This window comes from Triturus cristatus, chromosome 9 (genome assembly GCF_964204655.1).
Source record: "Triturus cristatus chromosome 9, aTriCri1.1, whole genome shotgun sequence".
Lineage (NCBI taxonomy): Eukaryota > Metazoa > Chordata > Amphibia > Caudata > Salamandridae > Triturus > Triturus cristatus.
The window spans coordinates 564,155,518-564,176,717 of NC_140592.1; the positions used below are offsets into that span (position 1 = coordinate 564,155,518).

General features: G+C 45.4%; 1 protein-coding gene and 1 pseudogene across 5 annotated transcripts in view; one reads left to right on the forward strand and one right to left on the reverse strand.

Moving 5' to 3' along the window:
• PPP1R13L (protein phosphatase 1 regulatory subunit 13 like) overlaps positions 1 to 21,200 on the forward strand; it is a 953,402-nt gene that overhangs the window by 515,896 nt on the left and 416,306 nt on the right. For all 4 annotated transcript variants that reach the window (XM_085625573.1, XM_085625577.1, XM_085625575.1 and 1 more), the window contains one exon: positions 14,900 to 14,970. The gene's annotated coding sequence lies outside the window, so the exon portion shown is untranslated. The remainder of the gene's footprint in view (positions 1 to 14,899; positions 14,971 to 21,200) is intronic.
• Positions 1,970 to 9,592, reverse strand: LOC146798292 (uncharacterized; annotated as a pseudogene). The gene is made up of 2 exons (XR_014969142.1): positions 9,485 to 9,592; positions 1,970 to 3,399 (listed from the first exon to the last, which is right to left on the reverse strand). The product of XR_014969142.1 is annotated as an uncharacterized LOC146798292 (transcript).

Here is a 21,200-nt window from a genome sequence, read left to right on the forward strand (position 1 = left end):
TCCTCCCAAAAGGGTTACTCTGGTCTTTTCCTCGACGTTTGTTCGCTTACAGCTTTATTTCCGCACTCTAAACGTTTTCGTTTCTCTCTCCCTTTCCGGGTTTTTGAAAATCCTCCAGACGACGGAAGATTGTCATTGGTTCGTTGGTCTCTGTAACGTAATGAAGAAAGTCCAGCTCCTTAAAAGGACCATCTTCTATGTGATCTGATCCTTTCTTGAGGATGACGGTATGTGATCGTGGGGCTGTGAATAAAGGAGAGGAGTAATGTAATGAGGGAATTGATCACCTTCCTCCTGCTTCTCATTTACGTCATGGAGTGGATCCGCCACTTCGTGACACACCCCTTGTGACTTTTGCTGAATGGGAAAATGGGGAATACGGGAGAAGAAGTCCATGTTCCCATTGTAGGAGCCTTTACGGTGCCTAACTTCAAACACAAATGGCCGGAGTGAGAGGAACCAGCGAAGGATACAAGGGTTATTACCCTTTTGCGGCTCATCCGCAACAAGGGGGCATGATCTCTGTATGTTATCAGGAGACACTTCCAAATAATACTGCAACTTTTCCACAGCCCATTTGAAGGCAAGACACGTTTTCAATTACAGGATAGTTCCGTTCCCGGGGAAACAGTTTGCGACTGATAAATAATAATAATGGAGACCTCAATACCCTTCTTGGATAGCTGTGATAAAACTGCTCTCAGCCCGGTTTTGGAGGCGTCTGTCTGCAGGATAAAGGGTTTGCTGAAGTTGGGGGATACCATATTGGGACTAGAGGTTATGGCTTTCTTGAGCTCTTGGAATGCTTCTTGTACGACTCGTGATGGTTTAACGATGTCTTTTATTTTCACCTCCTTCTTTTGGAGATCGGTTAGGGGTCCTGCAATCTGGGAGTATGCGGGCACAAACCTCCGGTAGTATCCCAATAACCTTAGGAAAGCTCACTTCCTTCTTGGTGGTGGGGGGAGGGATGTTTCAGGATAGCCTTTATATTTTCTTGTTGGGGTTCTATTGCACCATCGCCTCAGACATATCCCAGTTATTTGACTTTGCTGAAACCCATTCTCAATTTCTTTTTGTTGACATGCAACCCTGCAGTTTTACAGCCTTAAAAACCTGCTGACCATGGGTGAAATGTTGTTTCAATGATGGACTAAATATCACAATTGTATTGCCTTGCCCACTTGCGTAATCTAAACTTACGCACACCGCTTACTTACACAGAAACTCCAACACTCCTCTGGAGGTAAAATGAGCTTTATTAGTATCGTAGACAAGGGCAATAAGTCACTGAAGCTAGTAAGTTCCTAGGCACCAAGTGAAACAATGAATACACCACATTATATATATACAGATATGCGATCTTGAATATAGATACATATATAAACAGTTAATGTACAAAACACCTCACCAGATGCATCTGCACCGGAGTCTTCAACATCCCTGGCCAAGCACCGAAAACACCAAGTCGGGAACCCTGTAGAGACTGGGGCACAGGAAGTAATCTCTCCGGGCACCAAAGTCGTCCCGCGAGAGCGTCCACTCCAAGACTGAGTTCCTGAGCTCCACCTCACGGACACCGCTTTTTATAGTTAAATCAACATGTTCGAGAACCCTCTAGCAGGCGTTCTCGCCCATCCATCCATCATAGGTGCTGGCCGCATCTCTGCGTCAGACCCACCCATACAGACCTGGCCAGATTCTGCTTGGGTGCGCCGAGGCAAAAGACATTCCTTTCCCTATCTCCGGCCTTGGAGAGACTTGCACAGCGCATCCTCCCTATGTCCTAGAGATAAGCATAGAATGCACAAAAACAGGCTCAAGGCACAAAGTAACCTCACGAGGTATGTCTTGCACCAGCTCGTACTGGTTTACGTGAAAAACATGTTTGTTACTGCTAAAGTGTAACTACAGGTCAGAGCAGCACAAATTGGAAATGCAGTACAACAAAATGGAAGACCAAAGCATCACATGGAATCGAGGTCAATATGCAGTTTAGCACGTGTAACGTGTAAAATGGCAAATGCAATACATTCCACCCCTTGACCCTCGATTCACCCATCATATCCCATTGGTCTAAATACTATAGATCTGGGACGAAGAAGGGAGAGAAGATTAGGAATACATTGAATACAACAGCATAATGAAATAGAAACACCAATAATCACTACGATAACACCCAGGATATAACGAAGCTGTCCAAAATTAGGTAGCCACCCAAACAACCAATCCCACCATCCTTGATCAACATTTTGGGTAACCCCTTTCACTAAATCTTTTAAAGCATTAATATGTGCATGGATAGATGTAGAATGATCACATAAATTGAAACAACAGAGCCCATCAAAGTCCTCGCAACCGTGGTTGTGTTTCAACAACAAATAATCCACAGCTGCCCTATTCTGCAAAACAGCTTTCCTCGTTCCTTGAACATCTAATAGCAAATTAGCTAAAGCGGCAGAAGTATGATTGAGATTCTTCGCAATTAAACAGGCAAGTTTAGCAATAGTTCTTGCATTATAAACGGACAGTCCTGGCACTCCTACAATGGAAATAGCCAAACTAGTATACTCTGCCCTGGAAAGCAAGTCAATGTTAGAATCACAATCCTCAGGTAATTGAACAGCAGCTCTCGGGGAGCGAGTATGTGTGATAGACTGCAGAGGAAAAAGCATAAGACTTAATCGTGATAAGGCACAAGGTCCTCCAGTTATATTAGCTGGTATGTAAGTGTATGAAATATTGCCACACGAAAAAAAGCCATCCCTTAGATAATTTCACATGGTTAACATGGCTAGCGGCTAATACTGTATGATTACAGACCATATGATTGGTAACATTACTGCAAAAGCTATCATGTCGTGACTGACCTAATGTTTGTTGATCAGTGGTCAATTGTGTGCTTTTCTCTAATTTCAATTGGGCACACTTGCCAATTTTGGCAGGGTCACAAGTTAGTTGATAGCAAACGTCTCCAGTAGTGATGTTGTAGGTAACAATACTGGTCATGTTCCTCCAGAGATTATCTGTAACCTCCGGGCAAAAACGACAGTACTCCTAAAGACTCAGATGTGTTTGAACATCAGTTTCCTCCACTACCCCATCAAAGTTAGTTTGGTTGAAGATGTGCAGAAGCACACATGCAGGGGTAGGTACGGCAACGAGACACGTGGATATCATATCAGCTGTACTCTGAAGATTTCTCATACAGAAGTGGGAAGTGTTCAGCACATTCTCGGCCAAGTAGGTCCAGATGTTATCTGGTTGCTGCAACAATGCTGTCATCCGACTCGGGCGGTTGATCGCCTTCGGCATCCCCGGGCCCTCCCGGACCCCTCCGGACACGCCCAAACACAGACCACACAGCGCAAGCATCGCAGCGGCAAGCCATACTGTGATCTAGAAACAGAAAACAAACTGGTATAATCACTCTCGTAAATAACATTTTTCAGCAGGTACATTTTCCCACTTTTCCTGTCCGGGTCTCATGATGACACGGATATTATCCTTTCCTTTAGCGATTAAGTCTGCAGGTTCAGGAGGTTTGTTTGGGGACTCAACCCATACTTTCGCCCCTGGGTTCTTGTCAGTAGATCCGAACCCGCCCTTTCCTCGCACAGTTAGAAGGGCTGGGGCCGTCCCCTTCATGACATTTCCTCCATAAACCGGCATGATGACCATTTGGGCAACTCGGTCACCGGGTTGCACAATCAGATCATTGTCTCCACTGTTCAGCAGAATAACTTTGATCTCCCCCTGGTAATCGGCATCGACCACCCCTCCCAAAACCTGGATGCCTTTAAGGGCAAGCCCAGATCGAGGAGCGATCAGTCCGAAATGCTCTGGGAGAATTTGAACTCCAATTCCTGTCTCAATCAAGGTAATGTCTCGTGGTTGCAGTCGATAGACTTTCAGGGCATGTAAATCAAGACCAGCAGCTTCTGGTGTGGCACGATATGGAGCTAGAGCTCCGGGAGCTGTCTCCCAGTACAGAATCGTATTTGTGGCCACATGGGGCTTGATCTGCAAAGCTGGGGTCAACATGCGCATCAAAGGAGTTTCTGCATTAGCAAGGGGTCGGTTGTTCAAAATTTGCAATGCATCAGACAAGTGATCCCTCCACCCCTTCAATGACCCATCAGACAACTTTTTCAACTGCTCTTTCAACAAGCCATTCATTCTCTCAATCAAACCCGCTGCCTGTGGGTAGTAGGGTATGTGATAGATCCACTCAATGTTATGCTGCACACAAAAATCTTGCACCATCTTTCCTTTAAAGTGTGACCCATTGTCACTCTGGACCTGCAAAGGAATTCCGTAATACAAAATCAACAAATTCAAAGTTTTCAGAGTGTTAGACTGGGTTGCTCTTTTGCATGGAAAGGCGATGAGATAGCCAGAATAGGTATCCACCACCGTGCAGGCATACTTACATCCTCGACTCATTGGCATTGGCCCGATGAAATCAATTTGCCATATTTGCCCTGGCAACTTCCCTCTGCCTAGCTGGCCTCTCACTACCTGTGGAACCGGTCTGTGTTGGGTATGCTGACAAACGGGACAGTGAATGATCGCAGTTTTAATCAAATCTAGGGGAATATGCATCCCTTTACTTTCTGCCCACCTGCTAGTGGCTCGCTCGCCCAAATGTCCGCTTTTCTGATGCGCCCATTTAGCCATGCCCACCAAGTCAGAATCCTGCGTCGCCACCTCAGCTTCACGAATCTTCGCTTCTTGGTCTGCAAAGGAATTGCACCAACGCTCTAGTGAGTCAGTCGGGCAATGAGCATCAACATGATAAACTGTGACTGTACTCTGGGACAACAATTCCCAAATCTCCTGCCACAACTCTTTTCCCCAAACCTCCCTATTGTGAATCATCCAATTATGAGCATGCCATGTGGGAAGCCAAGTGGCTAACCCATTGGCCGTGGACCATGAATCAGTATAAATGTGACATGTACCAGGGAGCTCTTGCTTTAAAGCCTGGTAAACTGCGTACAATTCTGCAAACTGACTACTTCTTCCCTCTCCAGTAGTCGACAGCAACTTTTTGGTCACAGGATTGTATGACACCGCCTTCCAATGTCTCTTGGTCTCCACATATCTGGCTGAGCCATCTGTAAACCACACATGCTTTTTGTCCTCCGCGGACAACTCTGAGAATGGCCCGCCCCATTTCACTGGGGACTCTTGCACTTTGGGTACATCTTGCAACATTTCTGCATCTGCTACTGGAGTTTGCGCCACTTGCTCATGCAGCACTGCGGTACCTTTAGGACCCACTCGTGCCCTGTCTTGTATGTACCACTTCCACTTTATGACGCTAGCCTCCTGTGCATGCCCAATCCTGTGTGTCTTGGGTGAGCTCATCACCCATTGCATGATAGGAATTTCAGGTCTCAAAAACACATTGTGTCCCAAGGTCAATTGCTCGGTATCCACCAGAGCCCAATAACATGCCAACAACTGCTTTTCGAAAGGAGTGTACCGCTCTCCAGCATCAGGTAGTTTCTTTGTCCAAAACCCTAGGGGCACCTTCTGTCTCCCCTGTTTTTGCCACAGGCTCCAGGTCGCATACTGATCCTGGACTGTTACATTCAAATCAATACTTCCCTCTCGTATGGGCCATAGATCCAGAGCACGCTGTATAGCCTCTTTCGCTGACTCAAATGCCTGTTGCTGGGCCTCCCCCCACTCAAACTCATGCTTCTTCCGTGTAACCTTGTACAGAGGGGCCAAGATCTGACTCAAATGGGGAATATGCTGTCTCCAAAAACCAAACAATCCAATGAAGCGCTGCGCCTCCTTCCTGTTTCGCGGCACTGCATACTCCTTGATATTTTGCCTTACTTGTGGCAGCACCTCTCTATGCCCCTGATGCCACTGAATACCCCAAAACTTCACACTTTGGGAGGGTCCCTGCACCTTCTCTGGGTTAATCACCCACCCTTTGCTCTGCAAATGCTCTGCAAATGCTCTACAATTCTGTCTAGCTGAGCTTGCACCTGTTCTTGGGACTCTCCTTGAATCAACACGTCATCAATATAATGACAAAGCTGTACTCCAGGAATGAATGACACCTCATCCAAATGCTCTGCCACCAACCGGTGACAGATTGTAGGGCTATGTAGGTACCCTTGAGGCAAAGATTGAAAAGTGAATTGTCTACCATACCACGAGAAGGAGAATTGCTCCTGGGACTCGGGGGCAATTGGAATTGTGAAAAAAGCATTGGCAATATCAATTGCCGCATACCATGTCCCATTGTGTTTCTGAATTTTCTCAATCAAAGTGATGGTGTCGGGGACCGCGGCTGTCAATGGGGGCGTATGCTTATTCAGCTCGCGGTAATCAACAGTCATACGCCAGCTTCCATCCGGTTTGCGCACGGGCCACACAGGGTTATTCCACGCCGTGGTAACCGGTCTGACCACCCCCGCCTCCACCAAGTCCCGTATGGTTGCGGTGATCTCATCATGTCCCCCTGGGATCCTGTACTGCTTCATGTGCACCACTTTCGTTGCTTGGGGCACCTTCACTGGGGGAATCTTCAAGCGCCCCACCCTCACAGCAGCCACAGAGAGGTACTGCTTTGACCCAAACTGATAGCATCCGTCATCTAAATATAGGGTAAGGGTGGGCGTAGTTCGCGAAGTAGCACTTCGCGGAGCTACGCAAAGTGAAGTTCGCACTACGCGAGCTTCGCGTAGCACTTCGCGAACTGCGAAGTAACATGTTCGCACTGTGCAAGATGTTGTTTTCAATGATTGCACAGTGCGGACAAGCAACCGGCACTGTGCAATCATTGAAAATGGCATCTTGCACAGTGCGAGCTGTAGTTTTCTGCTGCTCGAGTAGATTTTTACTCGAGCTGCAGCTTTCTCAACGCGAACTGGTAGTTTCTCATCGCGAGCGGTCGCGAGCATACGCGACCCCTCGCAATGAGAAACCTGACCTTCTCGCGTTGGGAATCTCGCCGGGAGGTTTATTTTCCATGCTCGCGATCGCGAACAAGGAAAAAGTCTCGCCAGGATGTCATTTTGCTTGCTCGCGGTCGCCAACTTGACGTTGAGGACCGCGAGCAAGCAAAAATGACCGCAGCACTACGCAACACTACGCTACGCGTGTTCGCACTGTGCTACGTGCAGTTCGCGTAGCGCGAAGTAGCGCGAACTTCGCAAACTACGCGAGCGTAGCGTAGTGCTTCGCCCAGGCCTAATATAGGGTCATACCTTTCAAAATGTCAATACCAATAATGTACTCTGGAATGGGCACGATCAATCTGAATTACCGTTTGCACTGCTGGTGTCTCCTGTCCACCCAAACCCGTGATAGTAAAATACTGTCCTTTAAATTTTCGTGGATTGCCATGTATCAATGTGGCCTCCGCTCCGGTGTCTACTAAAGCTCGCACCTCCTGAACGTTTCTATTTTTCCAATAGATCTCAACCCTCACATGTGGTCTATTATCTTTGTGAGCCCATCCCTGCACCGGAGCTTGGCCCATTTCCTAATCTAACTTTCGCCTGCGCAGCTCTGCATCTGCCCGGCGCAGGTCCCGGCGCAGATCTGAATACAATGTCGGGTAATCCTTAGGGAACAACTCCTCCTCTTCCCGATTCCCATCTGAATCTGTGCAATCTCGGTCCCAACCTTTCTCTTTTGTCACACTCACATGAGATTCCCTCTCTCTCTCTCCACACCTGCCTTGTCATGCTTTTCCTCAAGCTCTGCTTCCCTACGACTTACTTTCTTGTTATCTTTTCTATTCACATGCCTACTCCCCTCCTTTTTATCCAGTCCTCGCTTACGGTACGTTTCCCACATGCTTTTGGTTTCAATACCATCAATCTCACTCCTCGACACCCCATCCTTTAACAGCGCCAAAAACATATCACGTCGGGTTACTCGGTTGTTATCAGTGCGGGACTCTGAGCGCGAAGCCCTGTCTGGCTTATTCCATTCCCTAAGCTCTCCCAGCTCACGAACTGCCTCGACTACTTCTCCTACGGAATTACCAGTTTGATTGATCAACAGAGTCATTATCACCGCTTTGTATGCAGGGGGTGCCAAACGAATGATTTTGTTCCGCACTGACACAGTCATTCTCTGACCCATCAAATCATACGCCTCACCTATAAGGATTGCCAGCTTCATTCCCTCCTCCTTAATTCTCTGCGAGGCATCTCGTAGGGTAAACCATGGTTTTTCATTCCCAGGCCAATCTGAATCTGTGGGGTACTTATGAGTACATCCCTGTGCGGCTAGCTGCAACAGGGTAATTTGGTCATCACTATTGTAATTCCGAAAATGTCCCTGCACAGTGGGATCAGTACTGAGAGTACAAAATTTGGCAGCATCTCCACTGTCTAACATTACTCCAGAAGCGCCTTGATCATAAAGGCGCACCATCCAAGTTAACAGTGCCTCGCCAGGCTTCTGTCTAAATCTCTCTAAAACATCACTAATCTCCTGTTGGGTAAAATCCTCCAGACTATTTAACATAATTCCCTGCGGGTTATGTGGACCGGACTGAAGTTTCCGTCTTAGAATGGGCTGCACTTCCACTCTCTTACTATTATTTACCTCCTCCTCCCTTTCTTTCTGTAAAGGCTGCTCTCCATCTGAGGAGAATTCTGATGATTCCCAGATGTTAGAGTCCCAGGTGGATGGATCAAAATCTAAGCCTGCTTTGGCAATCGCTAAATGGACTTTTCGCTTACTCACTCTACCCCTCCTTTTCTATTATCTGTATTCAGCGACACGGACTGCAGCCCGTTCTGCTATAGTCTGATATGTTTCTAATTTGTCTTGTAATAGCTTATTCTGACAGGAAAGCATCGTAGACATATTCTTAGCTTCAACGAGTTGTTTTTCTAAGCTTAACTGTTCCTGCTGCAGAGATAAGCATTTGTCAAAAACTTGACGGTAGGCATGCAACAGAGCCCAACCTCGGCGGCTCACGGTATATAATTCTTTACCTTTTTCTATAGGAACTTTCCGTAAACAATTTAAAACATCTTCTGGCGTTGCTTCGCCCAAACAGTCAAACCAGCTCTCACTTAATCCTGTTCTTTTAGAATACTCACGCGGAGTACGGCGTCGCCTCCCATCCAGGAATTTGCATGGGGGCAAAAGGAATTTCACTTGGTGCCAAGGAACCAAAACCACCTTTCGTCTTTTTAAACATGTTCCTCCCCACGTAATTTACGAATCCTGCCACCGACTACGCCAAAATGTATTGCCTTGCCCACTTGCGTAATCTAAACTTACGCACACCACTTACTTACACAGAAACTCCAACACTCCTCTGGAGGTAAAATGAGCTTTATTAGTATCGTAGACAAGGGCAATAAGTCACTGAAGCTAGTAAGTTCCTAGGCACCAAGTGAAACAATGAATACACCACACTATATATATACAGATATGAGATCTTGAATATAGATACATATATAAACAGTTAATGTACAAAACACCTCACCAGATGCATCTGCACCGGAGCCTTCAACATCCCTGGCCAAGCACCGAAAACACCAAGTCTGGAACCCTGTAGAGACTGGGGCACAGGAAGTAATCTCTCCGGGCACCAAAGTCGTCCCGCGAGTGCGTCCACTCCAAGACTGAGTTCCTGAGCTCCACCTCACGGACACCGCTTTTTATAGTTAAATCAACACGTTCGAGAACCCTCTAGCAGGCGTTCTCGCCCATCCATCCATCATAGGTGCTGGCCGCATCTCTGCGTCAGACCCACCCATACAGACCTGGCCAGATTCTGCTTGGGTGCGTCGAGGCAAAAGACATTCCTTTCCCTATCTCCGGCCTTGGAGAGCCTTGCACAGCCTTGCACAGCGCATCCTCCCTATGTCCTAGAGATAAGCATAGAATGCACAAAAACAGGCTCAAGGCACAAAGTAACCTCACGAGGTATGTCTTGCACCAGCTCGTACTGGTTTACGTGAAAAACATGTTTGTTACTGCTAAAGTGTAACTACAGGTCAGAGCAGCACAAAATGGAAATGCAGTACAACAAAATGGAAGACCAGAGCATCACATGGAATCGAGGTCAATATGCAGTTTAGCATGTGTAACGTGTAAAATGGCAAATGCAATACACACAATATCGTCTAGATAGGCTAAGGAGTTTGGTGATTGTAGAGTACCTTGTTCATCAGCCTCTGAAAGGTGGCTGGGGCTCCGTGTAGGCCAAACTGAAGTACTGTGAATTCATATAAGCCATTTGGGGTGGCGAAGGCGGTCTTTTCCTGATCTTGTTATCTGACTGAGTAGCTCTTCATGAGGTCTAGGGTTGATATGTACTGGGCTTCTCCTAATTTCTCAATTAGCTTATCGATTCTGGTAGAGGGTAGGAATCAAATTTTGATATAGAATTGACGGCCCTGAAGTCAATGCAGAACCTTATTGATCCGTGTGGCTTTGGGAACAACAGTATGGGAGAAGACCAATTGCTCTGTGAGGGTTTTATGACCCCCATTTTTAACATGTTGGCTACCTCAGTGGTAATGGCTTGTCTCCTTGAGGCAGGTATCCGGTAGAGTCGTTGATTTATTACTTCATCTGGAGGGGTGACAAAGGTATGTTCTACCAAGGTTGTCCTGTCCAGGAAATTAGAGAACATAGAAGAAAAGGGGCGTAACACTTCCTGCAGAGGTGACTTCTGTTCTATGGTAAGGGCGTCGTTTATAACCAGCTGATCCAGAGTGGAAGGTTCGGGGTTGGGCTTAGGGAGGATTAGGTGGGTGGTTTTTGGAAGGGGACCTAACCATTTCAGTCCCTTTAGAGGTTTTAATGGGGACCTCTGCTAAAGGGTAACTTTTTATATCGCCATGGACACACCGTATGGACACTTGATTTCTAGGAATGAATTTGGTCTCTTCTACTAATCCTCCTTGGATGACCAACTGACGACACCCTAAGTCTAGTAGGGCTGTGTCCTCTTTTTTTTATTCACCAGGACACTTACGTAGAAGCAAGATCCTAACTCTTCTGCGCGACGTGATGCTGTTTTTAACTAGTCTGACTGGGATCTTGCTAATCAGGAACCCAGTATATCTGCTTTCTCCCTAAATGTTTCAGTTCATTAGTTAGGTACGGCCCAGATTGGATACTGAGATACCCTGGTCAGTCCCTAGTATATGGTACCCATGTACCCAGGGCATAGGTACCCAAGAGGTCCCCCATGGGCTGAAGCATGTATTATGCCACCCATGGGAGACCATTCAAATTGGAACTAAAGGCCTGCCATTTCAGCCTGTGGAAGTTGGTACTTGCACCCAATACTAAAGATATAGGATTTCTATATCTTGGGTCACAGCACTTAAAACCTATAAGTCACCCCTAGAGCAGGCCTTTACAATCCTTAGGGCAGGGTGCTTGGTTCTAAGTAAGAGGGTGCCCCTGCATGAGCAGGACACCCCTGCAGCCTACGGAGTCCATTCTCCCCGGTTGTCAGTGAAGCAGCCATATACTATATAGAGGGGCACCGGGTAATTACGAGATGACCACCTCGAAACTGGCTGCAACAAATCTTATAATGTTTGGTATCAAACATGTTCGACTCATATCCCCACTCCATAAACGGTGTGGGAGGTATGATTCCAAGCACTGGAAGAGCCCTCCGTTCGGTTCTCAGTTTTCCCGGCACCAGCCTTCTTGACCCGAACAGCACAAAATGGTTGCTGCTGACCAGAGACACATTTCTGCCCTCCTGCTGCTGAGCCAATCTCTAGCAGAGGAAGGTGGAACAATAGGCATCCTACCACAGGGAGGTGTGACCACCTCCTAGACAGGATTTAGTGTATTAGGGCTGGGTGGGTGCACATGCCAGTGCCAGAAAGTCTGCATGAGGGGCACATTTGGTGTTCCTGTGCATAGTCCAGTTTAAACCAGTCCTGGGAGCAGTTGGTTCCCGTCCTGGAGCAAAACTGGACAAAGGACATTGCAGTAAACTCCCCCCTGTCCAGACCCTACCCTGGGAGGGTCCCCTGAATCGTCCCAACCTTTTCCCTAGGGTACTTAAGGGCTTACCTGGGTAAAGGTCCCTGGATTCATTGTAGGACAAGATTAAATTCCAATACCACTTCAACTAAGACCATCTGGAACTCTGGACTTCGTAAGGGCCCGACTTCATCCCACTGCTTGTCTGCTGCATCATCTGTGACCTGACCGTACTTCATACAGAAACCCTCCACGGCCTGTGAAGCATCAAAGACCCTTAAAGGAACCTCCCTTGAAGTCAAGGAGCCACTTCCCTGCATTCACAGGCACCTCAACACTGCTGACTGATCTGCTGATCCCAAGCTCCTGCGGCCTCCGAAGGGTTCAACAACACAGTTGGTAGTTTTCTATGTCCCTCGAGGCCTGAACTGTCCTCTCGCAGAGTTTGAGGCCAGTATCCCTCGTGGGAGCTGCAACAACCAAACCCCTGTGCACTGCATACTTTTGCAAATGCAAAGGCTTGTTGGCAACTTTGCAAAAAGTGTATCGGGCTCCAAGAAGCTCCAACCTCTGGCAATTTGTTCCATCAAGATCTTCAGCCACATCGCATCGTGGCCTGTTGCTTTGGTAAGCTGCCCGATGTCCGCCTGTGACTCCAATGCCTTCGGCCTGTGGGTCCTGTGGAGAGTCATCTATGACTTAATTGGGCTCCCCTGATTGCTCGGGCCTGCCCTGACTCTCCTGCTTTTGGTGAGTCTCCTGCGCCTTGCTGGTCCCAACTTTGTGCTTTCTTGACTTCCTGCATTTGCCAAGTCTTGTTGGTGCTCCTGCCGGACACAGACCCCTCAGCAGTCAACATCCTTTGTGGGACAGCTCATATCTGGCTCCTGGTCGTCCTCCGCATCCGTTGTTTCCCACAGCTGCAGAGTCAGCTACATAATCCCTGAAGCACCCGACATCGGAGGGCATTCGTCTTCCAAGTCTCCTGGTCACTCCTGAGTGACTTAGACTCTGGCCTCTCTGCTTTCAGGTACTGTTCTTCAAGAATCCACATTTGGATTCCTGCAGACACTTTCTCCTCTTCCAGCAGCAGCACTTTCCTGAAGTCCTCCATTGGGTTAGACGGCGGTTTCATACACCACTTCACCCCTATGCACCCAGCTTCCCTGGTGTAGGTAACGTGGGTACTAGGGTATCCATGAGTGGGGTGGCTCTCCAACCTTGTCTTCCATGGGGATTCTTCAAGGTCTATTGGGAAGGGTCCTTAATCTTTAAAAATCCAACTGCGACTTACATGTAGAGTTGTACGGAGCAAGCGGTAGTGTTCCTACAGTGCACACGCTCTCCGTGGAGTTCCTTGGGTCCCCAGAGATTCTACGTCCTCTCGGCCTTGTCTTGACTCTAGTTGTGGTTCTTATATCACTTTCTTAGTATATGGTTTGGTCCCCCCCTGGGGCCCACTGTGTATTAGTGCAATTTATTGTGATTTTTGTGCTAAAGTATTGTGTGCTTTGTGTCTATCGCCGTGTTGGAGATACTGTAACATGCTAGATAGTGTTCTATAATAAATACACATTTTTATAAATACCTTGTGTGGTTCTTTTTCATTTAATCTATACTATAAGATTGCATTCTGGTAAAACAAGCTGCTTTACACTCCTTCAAAACTATGCCTGAAGGCTGCTCTCCACAGCTACCACTTGGAGAGCTTTCTAAGGTTATCTAAGATCTCTTAAATCACCATAAGGGTTGTCTGGACTGGTGCATGGTGCCCAATTTCATTAGTGGACATCATATACCAGGCCAGCTTCTCACATTCTGTGTATAAGATAGACTTTGAGAGATAGCTGACGTCCATCGGTTCCTCCGTTGTTTTCTTGTGGGGGCAAAACTAAGCAATATGTCCCCAGTCCGCACAATAGAATCATTGTGGTCCTCTGGATAGAAGGGTTTCAGGGTTAATGTTCTGGGGATTTACTGGTTCAGGAATAGGCTTGGGGTTCCTCCTCTATTTTCCCAGCTCCAGTAATGGAACAATTAGGTTTATCAGTTTCCCAAGGGCAAGACCTGGGTTGGGCTCGTGCGAAGGTTGTGGCCATGTCTACGGCTTGTTCCAAGGTTCGGTGAGTGTGCTGCAGTAGCCAACATTGAGTGGAAAAAGGCAGAACCTCTAAATATTGCTCTAAATAAATGAGGGCCATTATCTCCTCCTTGCTATTTTCCTGGGGCTTAAGCCACTTGTCTGTGGCTGTTTTTAGTTTTTAAAAAAAGAGCCGTAGGTTATCTCCAGAAGATCCTCTTTCTTTTTCGAATTTGACACTATAGGCTTCAGGATCAATACCTAAGTGATCCAAGATAATTCCTTTGATTTCTGCGTATGGGACACTACCAGCAACGTTGGCTACCTGTTACGCAGCTTTGGCCTCCCCGGTTAGGAGTGGAGCTAGGAAAAATTGCCATTTTGCTACTGGCCATCTACAGGCTTTGGCAGCTCTTTCAAAATTCAGTAGGAAGGCGTCTGGGTCTTCCCCCTGTATGTACTTCTGGAGTGCTATGTTCGAAAATCCGGTGGGTCCTCTCTGGGGATCCTGAAGTTGGGTAGTTAATTGAACTTGATCCTCCACTACCTTATGTATGTACTCTACTTGTTGGGACATAGAATGCGTGAACAAGTCTTGGTCGGTCTGTGCCGAAGTCATTTGCCTTTCTAGGGCCTATTCCAGCTTCTCCTGCCCTTTTATTAACTTCTGAATAAGGTTCTCCATAGTCCTAGTCTAATGGAGGGTTGCCCGCGCTCTCCACTACATGTAAGGGATTAGCGAGTTAAAAAGGGCAGGGAGTAGGTGGCGTTTTGTCTCACACTTTATTTATTTCATAGCAGACATAGTTTGGGTCTCAAAAATAAATTGTTCATCTTTTTATTTCTTTTCTCATTCTCAAGGGTCCGCGGAGGTTCCTCTTCTCCCTCTTGCCCAACGGCGCTTGTGCCTTCGGAAAGAAATACAGAGCCAGGTAAGTGTTTCAGCTGTCCTTACTTTCCTGCTTTTTAAGGGAAAGAGGGGTGGGGAATTTCACCGGACACACAAAAAAAAGAGAAATAATTTTCCAGCAGTGATATAAGGGTTCCAGTTAATGGTCGTACTTGTTGCCAAATACCGCATGTTTTTTTCCCCTTGCCCCCTTTGGTTTAGGACTTGCTTGTCCTTTCCTCCTGCCTCTGCGTATGGCCCCGGAAGCGATGCGTACCTGGGAGAGCCATGCTCCTCCAGGTACGTGGTAGGACACTTCGCAACACCGCCAGCCTTCTTTAAATTCTCCGGCTTTGGCTGATGACTCTGCATTAGGCGTCTCTTTGTTCGTCGAGGACTGATACAGTGGGTCTTTTCTTCTGAGTTCCTCCGATGGGGATTTTCGGTCGCTGTTCTTCCCAAATGGGTCGCATGGGTCTCTTCCTCGACGTTTGTCCGCTGGCAGGTTTAGCTCAGCGCGCTGAACGTTTTCATTTCTCTCTCCCTTTCCCGGTTTTTGAAAATCCTCCCGACAAGGGGAGATTGTTATTGGTTCGTAGGTCTCCGTGACATAATGAAGGAAGTCCTGTTCCTTAAAGAGACAGTCTTCTGCGTGATCTGATTCCTTTTCAAGGATGACAGTATGTGATTTGTGGGACCAGGGCTTTAAGTGGGCCGGGTCTCGCCGGGTCTGAGCACCGGCAGTTTTTTTAAGGGGGCACCGAAACGGGTCTCTATCGGGCTCTGTTTTGTGCCCTGGCACAGGCGTTCCGTTTTTTTTCGAGCGTTATAGGGGAAGGGAAATCCGTTAAAGAGAGTCGTTTTCTCTCTGGATTTCCCTTCTCTTTTTGAAACTCAGGAGCAGCAACATTGTGGTGGTGTCACCAGGACTTTACGTGGAAGCTTTTTCAATATTATATACAAGCCACAGTTGCTGCTTATTTATCTTATGCAACTAACAACCATTGACAAGGCCAATAGTCCTGACTTGTTGTAGATATGATGTTACTTGTTGTATCATATATCTGGATGCAATGACAGAAATAAGCTTAATACCGGCACACTATGCTAAACACAGATTTCTAGCTTGCGTAGTTTTAAGCCACGCCCTTAATTACATTGGCCACACCCCCTTGAGAGACCCCCAGTTTTTTCATCCCACTTAAAGCCCTGTGTGGGACTGTGAATAAAGGAAAGGGGTAATGTAATGAGGTAATTGATCACCTTACTCCTCCTTCTCGATTACGTCATGGAGTGTATCCGCCACTGCGTGGCACACTTTGAGAGTAAATTCATGTTATTTAAGCTCACAAAATTATATTCTGTTTTCAGACAAAGAAACTAGAACAAAACACTGAGGGCATTATAACGGCGAGGAGCCTGAAATCTACAATATACACATGTAGTGGATAGAAAAAAACATACACCTGTTACATTCAGATGTATGTACCATATATGTAACCCTCATGCATTTAGGTGTGAAGTGGCATTCACTCATATCCCAGAATGTTCTGTCTTTTAATAGTTATATTCAGTTTTAAAGATTTTTCCCGTTGGATAGGACATACTCACATTTAAACAGTCTTGGAAATTTACAGGGCCAAGTGTATTCCCTTAGTAAGTTACGGATGCGGAATATGGGGATATGGACGGGTAACCCACTCCAGGTAGCAGAAAATAAATTTCTAAGAGGATTACTAGGGGTCTCGCAAAGTGTTCCCTCCGAAATTGTTCATAGGGAGCTTGACTTAGACTTTCCTTTTGATCAGCTATGCATTGGCCCCTTAAAACTTTGGAAATCAATCTGGTTAAAGGAGGAACTTAGTTTTAGTAGGACGATTTTGCAGGATTGTCTATCATTGGAAAATCCTTTTTTGATCCCATGGCCAGCATATGTGGCCTGCAATCTGCGTGCCCTAGGGTGGTCCGATTTGTATGACAATCTTTCTGTTTTAACTCGTGTGGTGGGCAAAAAGGTTGAATTTGCATGTAGGGACAAGTTGGCATCTGATCACAAGGATTTGGCACTAACGAAACATACTATGCGACATGCTATATTAGTGCAAACCATCAGCCATATTGAACCGTATTTAACTTGGAATATGACACGCTACCAACGTCACTTATTGACCCATTTCAGGCTGAATTTCTTTCCACCCCTCATTGACTTTCATTATGATTGTTTCTCTAACTCAGACCTGCCCCTTTGCGAATGTGACAATACAACGGTTAATGACACTTTACATATCACTATGTTTTGCCCAAAATATAATAATCTGCGGCATAAATTCCTGTTTCCTATCCTAAGGCCAATTAATTTTAACCAAGTCAGGTCTGCTCTGTTGTTTTTACAGTTCTTAAACTCGCCTTCTGTTTGCTTTTATCTTGTGCTTTTTTTGATGGGGGTTTTAAAACATAAAAGAGTAGGATTTTGATTACTGTAAGCTAATTTTAACAAAAAAAGAAATTAAATGCTGAAGAACCATTTTTATATGAATTTTTCATAATATGTTATTCCCCTTGATTAAAACTGAAGGAAGCAGGGCTCTTAGTTAATGTCATTGATAATATTTTTAATAATTTTTAAAAATGTTTTTAAAGCTGTATTGGTTATAATGTTGTGTGGTATTATGTGCTTTTATGATTTGTTTTTGCAAAAATTGAAAAAGCTTTATTGATGATTGTGTGTATAGTATGTGTATAATTCTCTTCACGTTGTAACCCTTTGGTTTGTGGAAAGGTGCCTTGTCCTCCACTCCTGGAATATGGTAATGACAGGATAAACTCTATAGTCTATCAAGTCCAACCTTCTAGAAATGCTGTGGTATAACACAGACCAAATGTAATTGTGGTTGATTAAATGAGAGTCTTATCTGCATAGTGTAAGTGTAAGGTTCTCCTGAATCATAGCATGCTCGCTACTGGTTAGTATGGCAGACAGAAAGCAAGTATTATTTAATCTTCTCTCTATGCACAGTGAAACATTGAGACAGACTGGTCTCATGGTTTATCTAGCTTCTTTCCACCTTTAATGTGACAGATGTTAACTCTTGGTATAACTGATTTATCATGGCAGCTCCCACCATAAGTAGGAGTTATTCTTACATCACGGTAGTGGGCATACCACATTGAGACTTGTCGGCTGAGAGACAAAGATGCTGTCAGAAAAAATATGTGGTATAACAATAGATGGCACTGCAGGTTACACCCATTTCCCTCATTCGCTCTATGGGGATAATCTGAATGATATTCTGTTCATGAATTGTATACTCTATCATTACCTGTAGATTGTACCTTTAATGGGAGAGGGGCACATACTATTATAGATTATATGCTAGCACTAAACGGGTATTTACCTAGAGTTAAGAGTTTATAAAACACATAATAACCTCTTAAGTGACCACTATCCACAGAGCATAAGCCTTAACTAATGGTTTCTCCCTAAAGTAGTCCAAAGTTGATCCTGTCAATTTTACCAAGCAGCTTGTGGGTAAGCATTACAAAGCTTTTTTAACCTGCCTGGACCATATTGTGGATAATGTCAAGACCCTAGAAGCCTTCCAATTGATTACAACAGGGATTAACAAGCATTGAAAATGCAATCGGTCTCGCCTTTGATTAAGTTAAAGCCATTTGCTTTGCTAATGGTATTATATAGCAAAGCAAATGGCTTTAACTTAATAAAAGGCGAGGCCTATTGCATTTTTAATGCTTGTGTTACAACCTCTGATCAAAGATATCCATCAACGCAGCCTTTTATTTTTAAGCGACAAAGAAAACACGTAGTTAGCAGCGTGGTAATGGGTGATACCAAACAAATGAATATCTGAGTGCCAATAAATGGTGTTTTAGTAACAAAGTGATATTTATAGCGCTAAGAAGGAGCAGAATTGATATATGTAGTGCCTATGTACGCATATTAGTATTATATTGCTTTAATGATATATGGGCGAGTCATAGCGCATGTATGCTCTTTCTTAGTATCCAAATATCAGATTACGATTTATTATTAATGATGAAAATAATAATGCTAATAATATAAAACATGGGTGCCTTATATCGCACGTTGCACTTTCTTAGCACTACAAATATCAGGATTATTATTACTCATAATACTAATAATGATAAACTGCTTAATTCATGCCAACATTTATTGGGAAAGCCAGGCAGGCAGACGCGGATGACTCCGAGTGAGGAGGCCCCCATTTTGACAAACAGTAATTCTTACATCATGAGAGAAAGGACGACACAACAAATGCAGCATTTACAAGCATTCGGGGGAGGGGTTTGGGGCTTTTGAGTGGGCCTGTAAAATAGTCGGACATACCAGTAAGTGTGGGCACCCACACATTGTTAAAGACGTTTAGTCTAGGCGCTAGGACAGCAGGCAGACATCGGGGCTTAGACGTGGCATGCTAAGGGAAATTACTGTCCCTGGGTGGCAGCGAGGAGGGGTTATTTGTTTACGCCTTCCTCCTCCACTGCAAACTGCTAGACAGTTCATCTCTAGGCTCTGGGACATGTATATCTCGCACTGCAGAAAAACCGGTTCGGGAAAACTCATAGGTGAGTTAAAAACAACTTCTCAAGCACAGGGGAAACTCCATCATTGCGTTAAACTCATCACACAATAGCAGGCGACGAAACTTACTGCCCTTTTATGTGCCTGTTTATTTTGCATTTATGAATGTATATTAATTTTTAATTCATCTTCTAAAGCGCATTTTGTCTTACATGTGGCGAGAGCTCGTTTTATATAGGGTTGAACTGTTATTGTCTTCTTTACAAGGGAATGCGGTCAAAGTATGCAGTTTTAACGAGCCTGCCAATACATCGATATTATCTTGCTTGGTTTGCCGTTATTATGTATTTATTGTTCGCTAATTACAATTCAGATCTAAGCGCCAGCATGAACATAATACGTTTCTTGTCTGGCGCTCAGTTAAGTACCCGAGTCCCCCATTTCGAAGTGCGCTTCTCACCCCCACCCGTGGTCGCCCATTTGAGCTAAAAACCGATCAAAAAATTTACCGAGGAACAAACAGATAAAGTGATTAATCCAGGATCACACGTTTTGATTAAGTGTCTGGAAGCAGAACTCTGATCTTTTGTCGGAACAATTCCGCGTGTGCGGGAATGGCGATGGCAGAGGGGGTGGAGTCTCGCCACACCTGGCTGAGCTGCTACGGCACGGTCTGCTTTCACTTTCGTCCTTCGCAAAGCTTTCTTGTCTTTATGGGGCCATATGTTTGAAACACATGGCCCCATAAAGATAAGAAAAGCTTTTACCATAAACGTAAAGCAACCGAGCCAGTCCTACTGGGACGGCTCTTAAAGAGAAAACTGTACGTCACTAGACGCTCTTTTCCAATGGCTGGCCACCGTTTAGCATAAACGGTGACGCCAGCCAATGGAAAAGAGGGGTGTGGCTTAAAGCCCACTAGAGAAATCTACCCTAACACATTAAATCTCGCCAGCGAGACTGCGCATGTCTGCGCAGTCTACGCCAGGCGAGACCTAAAAAGGGCTTATTGGAAAAGTGAATAACAGAAACATGGATGGTTTGACACAAGATGCACCAAGGCATATAAGAACTTGAATTATGCGCTACACAAGCCATCGAAATCCAAGCAAGAAATAAAAACATGTAGATTGGAGTATAAACTAGCCCTTAGAGAACATGAGAGAGGATATATGGAGGGCCCTGCAAGAAGTCACTTTGGTTAGAGATAACGTGTTTTGGCGGGCAGTAAATGCCCCCTTTATGAGTCCTCAAGATATCCCAACTATAGAGATTGCGATCAGTGATGAGGAATGGGTGAACCACTTCTCTAACATGTACAAGCTTCCAGTAGGGAATACATGAACTTCTAGTTCCCCAATATCTACAAGGGTCCCCCCCCCCCCCCAAAACTGCCAATAAACCTTCAGTTTAACATAGAATAGTTTACTCTAGTGTTAGAAGCAAGTAAAGGGGGGAAAGCATCTGGACACGACAGTATACCAGTAGACCTTTTTAAAGCTAATATTGCTCCTTGGAGCTCACTACTGACACAAGTTATGGCAGCATGTTGATTGGTTTTATTGATACCTGGTCAGAATCACTTTTAGTATGATATATAAGAAAGGTGACTGCCATAATCCTACTTGTACTGGACTCATTGGTCAAGGTGGCAGGATGTGTTGTACTAAACAAGCTTCAGGACTAGGATGAAGCCAATGAATTTTTATCCG